A 16,229-nucleotide genomic window follows, 5' to 3' on the forward strand; every position below is an offset into this window, starting at 1 on the left:
TAGTCTCGCTATGGCTTTCGGAGGTAACTGAAAATGACATGAGTAATTTAATATCTATCTTGCAAAAAAGTAAATGAGCAAAACTGAAATAAATAAAACATTGCTGGAACTAAGAACTAAGAAAAATAAATCAGCAGAAGGACAAGAATAATTCCATGTCATTAGTCATTATAAAACTATGTGCAAATGCCCGGGCTGCCTACTGTAATCTGAAACAAAGACACTGATCAGTTAATAGCATTGTAAAGCATAAAAACTATGGACAGCAATCAACGTTAATACCATAAAAAGTGAAATATATACAAGTGAATGATTATGGCATAAGGAATGTAAAGAAATAAAGCGTGAAACTATACAGCAATTAACAAAACCTCGGTGTGTACATGGGCCCTCTGCACAACCTCGGGCAATCAGCAATCAACCACGAATTGAGCTTATAAACAGAGTCTTCTCATGTATTAAAATGCAGTCATAACACAGAAATAAAGTCACGGCACAGTGGGCTCGTTAACAGTCAAAATTACATTACCAAAGCTAGCTACTATGCGTATGAGAACGCTTTATTTATAATAGAGGATGACATAACTACTTTCCTAAAATCTGCACTGATAAAAGACACGTGAACAACCACGTCCAAGAATCTAGCATTATGGCAGCCGTGAAGATTAAATCTATGGAGGGTGGCTGTTGGATTCGGTTCATGGAGTAGTCCACAGGTGTTGATATGTCCCCAGAAATCTAGGAACAGCCACGCAAGTCTTCACGTGGTGAAAAACAGAGTTCTGTCACCGTAGGACTCTTACGTTGACCACCACTTGACTACCTTTGACCACGGCCTTCTTTGGTGAATTCGACTGAGCCAATAGGACTCGGTCCATGTCCACGTCATTTGCAACTTGCCCATGTGGCTGGATTTGCCTGAAGACACCTGTAACATAGAATTTAACAAAAAGGCTATGGAAAGTTGAACTGGTTGCGGAAAGTGACAAGATTTCGCAGCTGAATGAGCAAAAATCTAATTCAAACAGCAGACACAAAACATAGTTAGGAAACCACTTTATATGCTCTTTTTAAATTAATATGCAATGATTTGACAGCTTAGGAGGTCCAGGTAAATGGAAAAATGGCTAGAAACGTGTATAGGGAAGATGCAAGTTTGGGGCTCAACACCCCCCTAGAGTCATTTTGAAGCTCTTTCTTGACTCTCGAAATATGAAAAGATCACCGAGTACTTGTCTTTTTGAAATCGTTAAATTAAATGAATTGAAATCGTCTCAATATATGTTTACCCCTTTTTCGGGTTGTGATTGACTATTTATGAAAAAGGTACACCTTGGAAGACATGGTCAAGAGGTTCTCTATTATATTGATTTTTACCTTTTTGGATCAAGAGACAAATTACAAAAAGGGACATGATGGAGTTTTCTTTTTCGTCTATTTTTCAAACTCTCTAAATATAAAAAGGATACTAAGTTATTATTCAGTCGGACTCATAAAAAATTAAACAATGAAAGACTTGTCACCAAGACGAGACTAAGTTTCTCCTTCCTAGGACTCGTAAAACTTACTAGGATGGATACATTCGAAGAATGAACTTATATGACAAGAATATTCTATCCCCTTCAAGCTTGTGATAAAAAATAATTGGGGTGATCGCTAGAAATAGTGGGGAAAAATGAAAGTGAAACATCTCTTGTATAGGCAGTGTGTCGCTCTTGAAGATGACACTCATCTATTTCTCGTGTTAGGTTTGGGGTATCCTTGCTTAGTCACTTGTCTTTTCGGGTTTGGGTGATCCATTTTACCTCTCATCTGACTATTCCATTTTGACATCATGACCCTTGGTCTTATGTTGAGTCAAATGTTGCCACACTTAGAAGTAATTTTGCTGATATGTTCAAGAGAAGTCCTATATGCAGTTTATTACCTATACATTGTCTGACCTTTTGCTATAGTCTTAGCTTGTACTCATTTATTCCAATTTATTCCTTGTTTCGTATCGATGATGAGGGAATCATGATGGCCCTCCTTTAATGGGTCACTTCCTGTCGACTTCAGCTCATTATCCCGGAAGATGACTTAGAGACTCCCTTTCAGTACCTTAGAGCTTGCATGCCTTAATGGAAAGTTCTCCACATCTTATCATGGGTTTTCATCATTGGCCTTTTATCAAATGATTCCACAAGTGCTCGACTTTAGCTCCATTTTCACATTCACAGATTGTACTTTCGTACCTTGAGATCCATTTCCATTACTGGTGGTTTCTCTCGTGCCTGTTAATGGTCCACATTATTGGCCAGTAATCATGTGGCTTTCTAGCATGTTCGACTTCGACACATCCACTCGCATGTTATAATTTGTAATGTTTTCATTCTGTATTTTTGAGGATGAAGGAGTAAACACATAGGAAAGTATCAAAACCACTTTGGAATCTAGGATCTAGCCCTGCCAACTTCAGCGAGGGATCTCTCTGTAAAATTTAGCTATGTTTTATGTGAATTTTAGGCTAGTTATTACTGTACTGATTTTTTTTTATTGGATTTCTTCGTTGATTAAATTTTTATAATTCCATTGATCTATGGAGTCTAAAGATTAACTGGAACTGCTCAAACTTTGAAGGAGTTTCACAGGGCAATCTAGGTTGCACTAGTTGGATCTTTCAGAATTTTAAATGGATTATGAAATAGAAGAAATGTAAGATTCAGTAGAAACTAAGGAGCAATGAAGAATGCTTTAATTTGAATTCAGCAGAAAACATATAAATTACTAACCACCAGAATAGGGTGTTCTAAATAACATATTCTATTCGTCATAGTTTCTATTATGTAATTAAGCTTTTCAAAAATGATAGAGAAAGGAGACAATGATTAAACACATATACTGAAGAAAAAAATCACTATTTCGTACACCACATGACTCCTGTGACAAATTTCATTGTATTATTGATGCTTCTAGCAACTAGAAAATTACAATTTGTAGAGGAAATTTTATTCAACAATCAACATCTATTACTTCAAACTATGAAGTATTTATACAAATTCTAAACTAAAATATCTTGAAAAAATATCAAGATTTGTTTACAAATATATCAAATTGTCTTACACAAATAGAACTAAAATATATGGACATTCAAACTAATGAATCTACTTGCAACTATCTTTGTGTATTTCTGGTCACAAAGTAGAGCAATTCGAAGTTGATAGCAATTCGTATTTGATGAGGTGGCCTCCAAGTCACTAACTATCTTTGAGCTTTTTCCTCCCGAAATTATGAAAAATAGGGTCCTGTAATACATTTTTATATCCAAACCCATAATAGTTGTTAGAAAACTGAGAGAGGTTTTTAAAATGATGATGTTGGAAACAAAAACCTCGTTCCATTTTTTAAAATTCATTTCCACCTTCTTAGAAACCGCATTTGAAAACACTAACAGAAAACAGGAAAATTTGGGAAAATATACCTGCAATGATTCCTCTGAATCTCCCAAACCATAACAGTTGTTAGAAAACTAAGAGAGGCTTTTGTACATGATGATGCTAGAAGAAAAAACTTCTTTAATGTTTGGAAAATGCGTTCTCGATTGTCTGTAAACCATGTTTGAAATTACTATGTTGTATAGGGAAAAACATAGTTTTAGTTGACCATGAAACGAACATATGACGTGGAGGAGGGAGGTGACATGGAGGCACATGGTTGGCAGAAATATGAATGGGTGGTAGAACAGGAGTGGAATATGAGGAGGCACACGGTGGGTGGATGTTGGCGCGGGAGTAATACGCAGAGGATATGTGGTAGTAGTTAAGTGGTGGTTGACATAATCGGGAAGGCGGTTTGCGGCAAGGAGCAGATACCACTTTCGGAGGTTGATAGAGGCGGATTGTGGTATTATTGAAGGTGGGTCCAAAATGTTTAGGAGCAGACATGTAAGGGTGGGGCCGACGGTGAGGAAACCATTTTTTGGACCCCCCCCTGCTAATGAAGGTAGGATGGCAAGGGCAGCCAAAAATCCCTATTGACCATTGATCTGTTGAAGTGATGATCAAGAGGCTGGATGGTGCACAGTACTTAACCACAACTGACAAACTCTTTTTATCTTTTTAGACTCTTGTGACATGAGCGAAAAACTTTGGTTATAATACATAATGCCTTTGAACTTTGGATAGAGACATAATGAACTCAAATATTAGGATTGCATGTAAAATTAACCACATTTTATCTTTTTGACCACCTTCTTGGAAATCATTTGGAGGATGAAATATTTTTACAACATTTCAAATACAATAATCATCAGCTATAATCAAGCAATCCTATAAAAATTACAGGACCCAAACACGTACTTTGATCGGGTCGAGATGGAGCACAAGATCCTGATTTTTGTCTGCTATAACTTAGGTTGTGTGGAGTTGTGTATTGTTCATGATTGTATACATGTTTCTTCTATACGGATGGATACGACCATACTGTGTGAATTTATATTTATGATGATGACGATCCTTCTATATCAGGTGGTTGTGTCCATACCTTGGATCTTAGAATTCCAAAAGATCCTTTCATTCAGATGGCTGTGCCCATGTCGTGGATATTTTCACATAGTCATTTCTATCCTGATGGTTGAGTCCATACCGTGGATTCATTTTTTGATATCAGATATGTATATTATATGCGTCCTTGATTTGCAAGTCTCTCGACAGTTTTTGTTCTCATCCTTGCAAAAGCTCGTAAAGCATCTCAGCCATCACTCCCCATTTTGCCTTCAAGCTTTAGGGGGCATATGTTACACAGTATTTTGTCACGCCTATTGCACTTCCCTATGTCATACCCCAGAGTACCCGGAACTTGGCAATTATGTAGTGTATCCATCATGATATCTAGTCCAGATCCTTCGTAAAGACTTAATGAAAACATGCCTTGAGCCTTCTCTAAAGAAGTAAGCTCTAAAACCCTAATTTCAGGATTAGCGCGACTCTAACACTCGCAACTAGTGTTGATGGTAGGTTGCATTATATTGGCCTCGCACTATCAACGTACTTTTCACTTGGAGACTCGTGTTGATCCCTAAATGACAAGTTTTCCTAAAGAAGACAAGAAGCTTTGTGATCTATAGGCTTCCAAAATGACAAGCTGGAGATTGTTCATTGACGATGTGGTCGAATTTCCCAAGATATCCCTTTGATCTTATCCAGATGAGCCTCCTCCTTGATATGGGGGCCTTCCCCTATCTTTGGAGAGATCCTAACTCCCTCTCCCTGCCTATATATTCATCCTCTCCTATTCCTAAATGGTTGGTCTCTGATTATTTGCACCCTTATGCGGAGATAGTCCCTGCATGCTATTCAATTGGCTTGGAGAATAAGTGCTTTGATAGCTTGAGCTTGGACTTGGACATTCACTCAAGGAAGGCTTATTGACATCAAGGCTTGGTTGTATGCTTCCTCTTTTATTTCTTAATATATACAAATGTTGGTTCACTTTCCAGAAATTCTTGTGTTAATGCATCATTTATCTTAATGCTCCTTGATTTGTTAAGTGGATTACATTCGATTATGCTTGTATGCTTTCTTATGTCTTTGATCTCTTGTGTATGTATTCAAACATTGTGAGTAGTAGAGTTGAGCCTGAGGAGCGAGTGATCGATATCTTCAACAAACGATTGTGTTGTAACATCATAACAAAGTAGGCCTCCTTCATCTTATCTCATTTCAATTATAAATTAGGAAAGTGTCTCATAGATTGTCACGTAGGCTGCTAGTCCCACTCATTGGGTTAGAGGAATCATCTATGTTCGTAGAGAGGATTTACCTAGACAAAAATTAGCAAATAACCAATTCCTCAATAATCCAAGACTTTTATGAGAAAAATCTCAGGAAATCATTAGTAATAATGAAGGCATTTATTATATCAAAAACCATTAATTCTCCACATTTGGCCATTTATTGGTAAAACGTGAATTCACATGGGTCACATTACATGTCATCATATCAGATAACTTTATTGGGGAAAATTAATTCTCACACCATTGGAAGTTGCAATATCATTTACCTCTGATAGGCTTACAGTGCATAGAAGCTTAAAATTATAGGTGGGAAGAATTATCGGAGGTTTCGCATTGACATTTTCATATCGGGGATTTGAAAGGATAACTGTTGATTATAAAACCTCGATATGAAAATTGCGATATAAGAATTGGGTAGTATATTGGAGATAAGAAGTCAGAGGTTAGACAAATATTGGAGGATCAAAGGATTGGTGGGATTGTGTATCGGAGAATGTAGTGAGAAGGGATATCAGAGATTGGAGGAACAGAGTATTTGACATGGTCATCAAAATGAAAATGCTGATATGGAAACCCCAATATGCTATGTGGTAGCCTTGCGGGATCGGACCTTTATTACTATACATAAAAAAATAACTCTTTATTATTTTAAGGCTTTAGGGCTTAGGAAACCCGATCAGGACATGTTTTAATTGAAGCTTTTTGTTAACATGACATGTTGGAAAGCTCTGATATTATACTTCCGAAGAGAGTTTTTTAAAGTAAAAGTCAATGTTTAAGGCTTAAGCTCTGACATTTTAGTTCTGATAAGGGAAATATCTATATTCAATGAAGCTTTTGAAATAATAAAACTAAGATTACCTAGTTTTATTGGATTTTTTGGGTTTTATCTTGAATTATTAAAAGGGTTATGTTGCGGCCTCAGAATTATGTTGTTGAAACATGGGGGATAACCACCCGATTCGGACCTTAGGACAACTCCTTTTCCAATTTAAGTGGTGGCTCCGACTGGGGATAATGGGACCAGTTTCCCAATGTGGGTTTTAAAATGAGAGTGGGTGGTTCATGAGTGTTTGCAATAGAATACTAATAATCTAAGTGACCTATTCTATAATGAAATTTTTTAACTAAATTATTCTAATATAAACTCGGGTATTCCTGTGTGGTATACGATCTACAAAGATATCTGTTTAACATGCGATAATAAATATTGAACACAACTAAACAGAGATGATAACGTAAAAGATAATTCCTTTGACTAAATAGTTAGTCAAAGGAATTTATAAAATATATCGCATATATGATGAGTTATATATGAAAATCACAACTTCAGCTAGGCATCATACAAAAGTGCAATTAATGCTTAACGAAAACAATAAATCTCACATATAATTCATGAAAGTAAAGTTTTGCCACTAATTAAATGTAAACAAAATCAAGCATACATGATAATAGCACCATATGTGTGAAGTCCTGCTCATTTGACAAACGACATAGACCAACTTATTTCTTCAAATCAAATTGTCTCCCAAGAATACAAAAGTGCATCAACAAAGGAAAGTAGTCTGATATCTAAAGGAAATGACCATGTTCCATAATTTTACCAAAGCATTCACAAGCTTGCAGTAGTGCATTCTTTGAAAATGTTTTTGATAAAATTCTGGACCCTTCTCTAAATGCATGAGAAGGGTATAAATACCATTCTAACTAAATGTGCAAAAATAGATTATACAAAATTTGAGGAGGTTTCAAACAACCTTCCTCCTAACTAGGTGTTGGGGGGAAAAGTATCTAATGCAGAATGCCTCTATCCCACTCTGAAGGTGATAGTACTTCAGCAACAACTGAATGCAAAGCTATTCAAAGTTTCTTCTTTATGAGATAAGAGAGGGAAGAAAAGGATGATCTACTAACCGTTATCTTGCGCTAATAGTCAATCCAGTCTTCACTCCTTGCTGCTTGCTCCTAGCTCTTTGCCCTTTCACCGGCCCAGCTACACACAGATCCTGTAAAAGCACAAGAAAAGGAAACTACAAGAAGCATACATCCATAATCGATTATAGGATTAGCATAAATCAAATATACAAGCATCTATTCATCATAAAGACACATGCATATAGAAGAACCTCAAATACTTTATTGATAATAGAAGTAAAGTTCTGAGAGAGTTACAACCACAATGGGCCCAATCCAGCAACACCTCCCAGCTGAAAGAAATCTCCTCTTCACCTCCTTCAAGCAAAAACACCCAATAGCTCTATACACAAACCAACAGCACTTCCTTACTTGCACAAAATTCCAGCCTCCTTAGACCTCATGAGAGAGCTCTATATATAGGAGATTTGGAGAAAGGATGAGTCAGCTTGAGGCTGGCATAAAGCTGACTAGTGTCCTCTCCCACTTTAGTTAATCTTCAGTTCTTTAGTCCACTTGGAGAATCTTGCTTCCACTTGGAGATCAAGACCCTCTTACTCATCATAGGGCGAATTCCTTGAACCAAGTGTCAGTTTAGAAGCTTCCTGGGCAGTTGACACCTTGCAGAATGACTGTGCCACTTGGCCAATCTCGCCCAGCGCAGGTAGCCTTCATTGATTTTGACCTTCAGCGCAGGTACAAGGAGGAGCAGTTGACATTCAGCGCAGATGCTCAGTGGAGCAGTTGACATGATCCAGAAATAGCCTGTTTTTTAGTGTATTCAGGTGGAGAACTGATTTTTAGTGCTGTGGTTTGCTGACCTTGTTCCTCTAAGGGTAAGAACAACATGTTTAGGGACTTTGGATCCCTCAGATTATTGACATTTCATGCTCCATGTTGTAAGGCACAAAAATGTCTATAACAGTTGCCCCCTAAAGTATGAGGTCGTTTATCGGGTGAAATGCTTTATCAGGAGGATCCGAAGTTCATTCAATCGCTGAGAGGTGCCCTGTAATAAAATACAATACAATACATTATTTTTCATTCTGCTTTCATGATCTAGCTGAGGCGGGCATTCCCATGCTCAGCTTTATAAATTCATTTTGGTACATAGAACAGACGATCGTCTGATGGTAGACTGATAATTCTCTGCTGAAATTATCATCCTTTGAGTAGGATGATCATCTGCTGCAATGATGTACATAACAAATGTCTTTATATTTCCTGAATATATATCGCAGCCCGAATGGATGAAACTAGATCCGGGGTCTTCAATCTCGTTCGATCTTCACTCTAAGTACAAGTCGATCCATGTGAGAATTACGCTGAAGTCGAACATGGAAAGACATCGCTTGATTACCGGTCAATAATGTAAACCGTTAACAAGCGCAAGAGGAATCACCAATAATGACAATGACCCTCAAGGTACTACAGTACAATTCACGTGGTGTGAATAAAGGACTTGGCGTCGAACACCACGCAAAATCTTCTGGTCGAAGGTCATTGATGTATACCTGTCGCCGGAAGTGAGAAACTTGCCATTGAGGCATGCAAGCTTCAAAGTACTGGGGGGGGTGTTCCTAGATCAACTTCTTGGATAATGAGCTGAAGTCGACAAGAAGCGATCCGTCAAAGGAGGGCCTTAATGAATCCCACATCAGTGACACGGAACGGAGCTAATGACTTTAGTGGAGGTGAAAACAATCTGTGAAATATGATTCAGGGTGGCGATCATGGGTGGATGAAGGATAATGTATGGCAGTGGATGGGACACGGTTGACTCTTTCTGAACACATCTCTTGAACATATAACGACACTGATGTGATGGATCGGTAGCATTACCCCAAATACGGATGGTTTGGCGAAGACCATGGTGATGAGACCGGTGAATGAAACAACCCAACCCGATATGATACGGAGGACAAAGTGTCATGTTCAAGAGCGACTTGCTACCATCAAAGCTTTGAGGTTCTCCCAATTTTTCCCCAGTCATTTCTGACCAGTACCTCTTTATTTTTGTCAAGCTTGAGGAGGATAACATATGCTTGTTCTATAACCTGCCCTTCGGGCAAGCCCATCGCTATGTTTTAACGAGCCTAGCGATAGGGAAACTCGTTCTCGTCTAAAGACAAGTTTGTCACTATTTAATCATTTTAACGAGTCTAATGACAAGGAAAACTCGGTCCTTTTCATTTTTAGAGAGTCTGAAAAGGTACAGAAAGTTAACTCCAAAATTCATTTTTCGTCATCTAATCCCTTAAGTCCGAAAAAGTATAAAACAATACAGAAGGGATGAATTTTCGATAACTTTAACGAGCCAAATAAAACAAGCGCTCGACCTTTTTGTGCAATAATCCCTCAGGTCCAAAAAGATTAAAATCTAGAAGAGGGATAGCTCTTCCGGTCGTTTAACGAGCTGGAAGGCCAAAACTCGGCAAACTTTTCATATTTTACGAGTCAGATAAAAAGAGCTCAAAGAAGACTCGTCTTTTGAGGAACGAGTGATAAACAGGGATAGCAGCGGATTCCAGGTACAGGTTGGAATTTTCCAATCACGGCAGTGTCACAAGGATGGCTAAGTGAAATCACTCTTCGCAGCTGTTCCTCAAAATGGGTAAACAATCATATGGAGGTGAACGATTGGCCAAATGAAATGGAGGTGGCGGGTGCAAACACGACCAAGGCTTTTATGGCTAATAAATTTACGATCACAATGGTTATTTACCGGAATAGGTTCATTTTTTAATGAGCTTGAACTTTGGAGGAAACTCTTTGCTCAAAAGCTTATGTTTATTTTTTAACGAGCATGAACTATGACGCTAAAACTGCTCGGATCTCGCTTTTCTATTTTTTAACGAGCATAAATTCCGCGGTAAAACTGCTCGAAATACCAGTCATAGGATAAGAAATGTCTTCCTACAAGATTCCAATTTTTATAGAGCTTGCACCTCACATAAGCTATGCTCTAAATTTGGCAATTTTTGACCTTTGCCCCCCATCCTTTCTTTATGTAAGTTAGGAAACGATCAATGACCGCTCTTTGCTTACACTCCAAAAGGTTTGCATGCCCCCAGGTATAAGGTACAATTTCAAGGCTGCCCCTACTTATCCTCCAAAACATTTGTTTTGATGGGTGAGGCTTGCCTCTTTCAGGTTATCCAAAAAATGGTTTTATTTGCTGCCGCAAATGAAACTCTTTCTTTGGCGATGTCTATCATTAGGTTATCCAAAGATGGTTACTACTTGTTGCAGCAAAGGAATCCCTTTCTTTGGAGGCTGCCCCTACTTATCCTCTAAAACATTAGTTTTAATGGGTGAGGCTTGCCTTTTACCCAAAGATGGTTACCATTTGCTGCCGCAATAGAATCTCTTTCCTTGGTAGCCTACCTGTTTAGACAAAGGTGAATGACTAAAATCATCAAACACATAACTTTGACAAAAGAGTCATGTTCTAGAACAACCCCTCTTCCATCCACGGACGGGGTACGGACTAGTCATACTTTTTCACGGAAATTCTACCTTATACCCAAGGTTTCCTCTGCTCGAAGCAGACCAGGATGCATGCCCCCTGGGTTCCAGCCCTATCTTTCCGAATCACTCGCACTCATCGGGAAGGAGGACTAGGGGTGGAGACATTTCTTGGGTGAATAGACCATTCAGGGTTGGTATTTGACTATTTGCGATGCGTGACCCCGGAAATGAAAGTTGGTCTACGAGCTTGACCATTCTTCCTTCGTGTGGGAAACACATTACTCTAAAGAGTGAGGAGACTATAGCTCCCATGCAATATATATAGTCTCGTCCAAGGAGTAGGTTATAATCCAAGGGTCCTTGAACGACCATCACGTTCAATTGAACGGTCTTCCCTTTCAATGTAACAGGTACATTGGGGAGGATCCCTAATGATCGACTGGTTTCTTTATCAAAACCCGAGAGATTTCTTATCTCAGGCAAAAGCGCCGGGGAGCCCAATGCTTTCCAAGCAATAGAGGAAAGGATACTCACAGATGCCCCTTCATCAATGATAGTTCCAGCCATTACCATTCTGTAGATTTGGACTATGATTCTGAACGGTATATTGGCTGGTAACCGGGGTCTGCCTAGTTGGTTCCAATCAAAGGATACGACCAGGTTGCTTGGTGGTGGGACCGAATACACGGCCAGATACGATCCTGATGATGTTCCTTCGTGCGATAAAGGAATGGGCGCATTGCCCTGATGCTCATCAGAATCTGTGTTGATGAAAAGAATCTGGATGGTGTCATCCTTTTTCTCTTCAGTGAGGGTGTCACTTGAAGATGAATCTTCAGTGACGGTGTCATTTGAGGATGAAACCTCTGAAGGAAGAACCGGGTCAACTGCCGTATCGACCTTTAGACTCGTCTGGTCTGGATTCAGTAGGTTCATTTTCAATGACTGACGTTTCAGCTGACCACTTGAGTGGGCCAGCTGTATTTTCAACCAACGAAGGACTTGACACGAGTTTTTTGTATCCAGGAGGAAGTACTACCGGAGAAACCGAACGATCTTCCAAAACTCTCTTCGCTTCGTCTAAGAAGGGACAACGGTGGATGGCGTGACCGCCTTCACACAGTCTGCAGGGGGATTTTGCTCCCCCTCTTTGTCTTGAACCTTCACTTTCGCTGGTTGACGGTAAACAATCAACATGGTTATCAGAGGTTGATGCTCCCGAATTGTGCAGACGAGGGGACCAGTCCCTTAGTATCCGGGGAATACAGGGACAATCTCTATGGAAGTGGTCTCCTCTACATATGACACATGGCGATTTAGGCCCGGTCTGTGCTGTGTGTGGGTTTTTGTCAGATGTCTTTTGCTTGCCCCCAGTCGCCTTAGGCTCCTTCTTCTTTTTCTCTTTCTTCTTCTTTTCCTTCTTCTCCATAGGAGCTTGGCTTTTGCCAGCTTTACCTTTTGAAGATGAAGGATTGGAGGAAGGGTTAGAGGAAGTAGAAGGCTGGTGGGAGGCTCTAGACTCATCTAACTATTGACTCGACTGCTCAGGAACCATGGTGTTCTGAACTACACTAGTTGAGAATAGCCAAACAGGCAGGCCAATTGTCAGTCCTGGAAGCGACAATGTGGCCATGTGGGGCGCACCAACTTCTCCCCAAGAGGAGAAAGGACCAGGATTTCCATCATGTGGAGTTCCTTGGTTGGGGCGTTCCATGTTCTCAACTCAAATATCAACGCGGGAATAGGAGGTGATTATGTTCCGTTTAAAATAAATTTTATAACGACGCTTAGACACAACTTGCTTTTTCACTTTTAAGAGTCGAGAAAAAGCTAAAGATGACTCTAGTCTCCTTCGATGTTTTAACGAGCCCGAAGTGACAAATGCTCGGATGGACTTTTTCAGTTATAGAGTTTGAAAAAGGCCAAAAGAAACTGCTCTGGAGTTCTAGGCAGAGGGTGTGCCAAACCTTTCGCAAAACCACAGAATACGTTTTACGGTACGAGTGGTCGATCTTCGTGAATGCTGTGTTCACTGCATTGCGATCAGTAGGGCGGCCGACACGGTTTCCTATGGATAAAGGCTTTGATCCTATAGGGGTCTCCCAATATATACGCGACGGTACGTGGGAGCACAAGTCCGTATTGATACTTATCGCTTCACCGTGGAGGAATCACCCAACCACTCAACGCTAAGATATCACGTTTAACGATGCCGGAACACGTCTCTAGCTTAGACCTCTAGATGTTTGCGTTATGTTTCAATGCGTTGTTATGTAAATTCAATTTATTTTAAGGTTGATCTTGTTTAGCAGTTTGCCTTTATGGATCACCACGAGATGTATAGAAACACTCCTGAATGCAATCTAAGATGATAAGCAAGCTTTTCAATCTTTCAACTTTGAAAACCTTAACTACTGAGGGAGAAGGAAGATAACACCTTTTCACACAGATCATAGAGCACACACTAATGCACTTTTCTAAATCAACATGCAAACTGTCATAATGTACATGCACAATGCAAGTATTTCTTTTCTCTTTCTTAATGTTGATGAAATGCAAAAAGAAAGCTGTTGTATAACTTTGAATTCAATTTCGAGCGGAAGCAAACAAGTTTGTCCAAAATCGAAAGACACCTTACGATTCACTTGTTTCGACACTTAGAAATATATAAATTCAAACCATATAACGAAAGCGACAAACTCAATCAGCTATGAACAGCAAATAAACTAACTCTTAAGATCAGAACGACACTTAATCACAGGTCTAGATCTAAGAGGTCAATGCAAGACTGGTTCACTTTCGTTATGGGAAACTGTAAATGACACAAGAAATACAAAAGAACAAATACAGTTTCTTTATACAACTGAGGCGGAATAATGACAAAGGAAGATGGTTTCAGATAGGCCCACTGACTGGCAACAAACAGCAAAAACAATAGTGAAAACAAGGCAAGACACAGCAGGAAACCCCAGTAGCTCCAGCCAAGACTGGTCCAGCGCAGGTGTAACACTGCCTGTTTGACCTTCAGCGCAGGTAGCCCCTTCGGGAACTGCGCTGAAATGTAGACTGCCTTTGTACAGCCTGCAATGAAGAACGAGACTTTCATCCGTCTTGGTTTCCGGGTCACAGATTGCTCAAAAATTCACAGTTTTTGCTCAAATCAGAAGCTATCAGTCAAGGACACACTAAGGGATGTAAAGGAGGATGAAAAGCTATCACTAAGAGCTTATTAGAGTCCTTGTGGATCAGCTCTTCAAATCATAAACTTGCCCAGAAACTGAGCTAGAGTAGCTGCCCTCTACTTTGTGTTTGATGGATTCAAACACAGTTCGATTCGGTACTCCCTTTGTTTATGAAATGAATAGCAAAAAACCACAAACAACCAACAAGATACGATCCCCAGCGGAGTCGCCAATTTGTTGGGGGGAAAAGTATCTAATGCAGAATGCCTCTATCCCACTCTGAAGGTGATAGTACTTCAGCAACAACTGAATGCAAAGCTATTCAAAGTTTCTTCTTTATGAGATAAGAGAGGGAAGAAAAGGATGATCTACTAACCGTTATCTTGCGCTAATAGTCGATCCAGTCTTCACTCCTTGCTGCTTGCTCCTAGCTCTTTGCCCTTTCACCGGCCCAGCTACACACAGATCCTGTAAAAGCACAAGAAAAGGAAACTACAAGAAGCATACATCCATAATCGATTATAGGATTAGCATAAATAAAATATACAAGCATCTATTCATCATAAAGACACATGCATATAGAAGAACCTCAAATACTTTATTGATAATAGAAGTAAAGTTCTGAGAGAGTTACAACCACAATGGGCCCAATCCAGCAACACCTCCCAGCTGAAAGAAATCTCCTCTTCACCTCCTTCAAGCAAAAACACCCAATAGCTCTATACACAAACCAACAGCACTTCCTTACTTGCACAAAATTCCAGCCTCCTTAGACCTCATGAGAGAGCTCTATATATAGGAGATTTGGAGAAAGGATGAGTCAGCTTGAGGCTAGCATAAAGCTGACTAGTGTCCTCTCCCACTTTAGTTAATCTTCAGTTCTTGAGTCCACTTGGAGAATCTTGCTTCCACTTGGAGATCAAGACCCTCTTACTCATCATAGGGCGAATTCCTTGAACCAAGTGTCAGTTTGGAAGCTTCCTGGGCAGTTGACACCTTGCAGAATGACTGTGCCACTTGGCCAATCTCGCCCAGCGCAGGTAGCCTTCATTGATTTTGACCTTCAGCACAGGTACAAGGAGGAGCAGTTGACATTCAGTGCAGATGCTCAGTGGAGCAGCTGACATGATCCAGAAATAGCCTGTTTTTGAGTGTATTTAGGTGGAGAACTGATTTTTAGTGCTGTGGTTTGCTGACCTTGTTCCTCTAAGGGTAAGAACAACATGTTTAGGGAATTTGGATCCCTCAGATTATTGACATTTCATGCTCCATGTTTTAAGGCACAAAAATGTCTATAACACTAGGTAACTAACTCCAAAAATAAACAGAGGCTAAATAAACAAAACTAAGAGGATGGCTTGATGTCTGCCAGCTTGTCCTTTAAATCGCAAATATCGGTCATCAGTTGAATTTTAGGAGGTGCCCCGAAATGAGTCCTAAGTTGTCATGTGAAGATCGCTTCGGTGAGCAGTGGCAGCATCCTTTGAGTCATATCAAGGGAACAGTTGAGAGTCATAATCGGGCTATGTGGCTTAACAAGATACTGCCAATACGACTCCCAGTTGGTCATGGTCAGTTTTGTAATTGCCTCTCTTTGAATCCCCTCCTTTTCTTGCCAGCCTTTATACAGAGCAGTTAATGTTGAAAATGCAACAAGATGATGGAGCTTAGTGGAAAGGACTCACCTTCACTAAGTGGGCCTGTAGGCTATTTTTGGCGCAAAGTCCATTTTTAGACTATGTCTATTTTTAGACATATGGATCATGGTCTATGAGTTGCAGGATGCTATTTGTGGATGATTGGCCATGTTGGTAAAAATAGATGGACTTGTATTTTTAGACATATGGGCGGAGTCTATTTTTAGACTGCCAGAATAAAAATAGAACAGT

The sequence above is a fragment of the Pinus tabuliformis genome, chromosome 3_1 (genome assembly GCF_031772625.1).
Source record: "Pinus tabuliformis cultivar Carrire ecotype Pingquan chromosome 3_1, CPIR1, whole genome shotgun sequence".
In the NCBI taxonomy this organism is placed as follows: Eukaryota; Viridiplantae; Streptophyta; class Pinopsida; order Pinales; family Pinaceae; genus Pinus; species Pinus tabuliformis.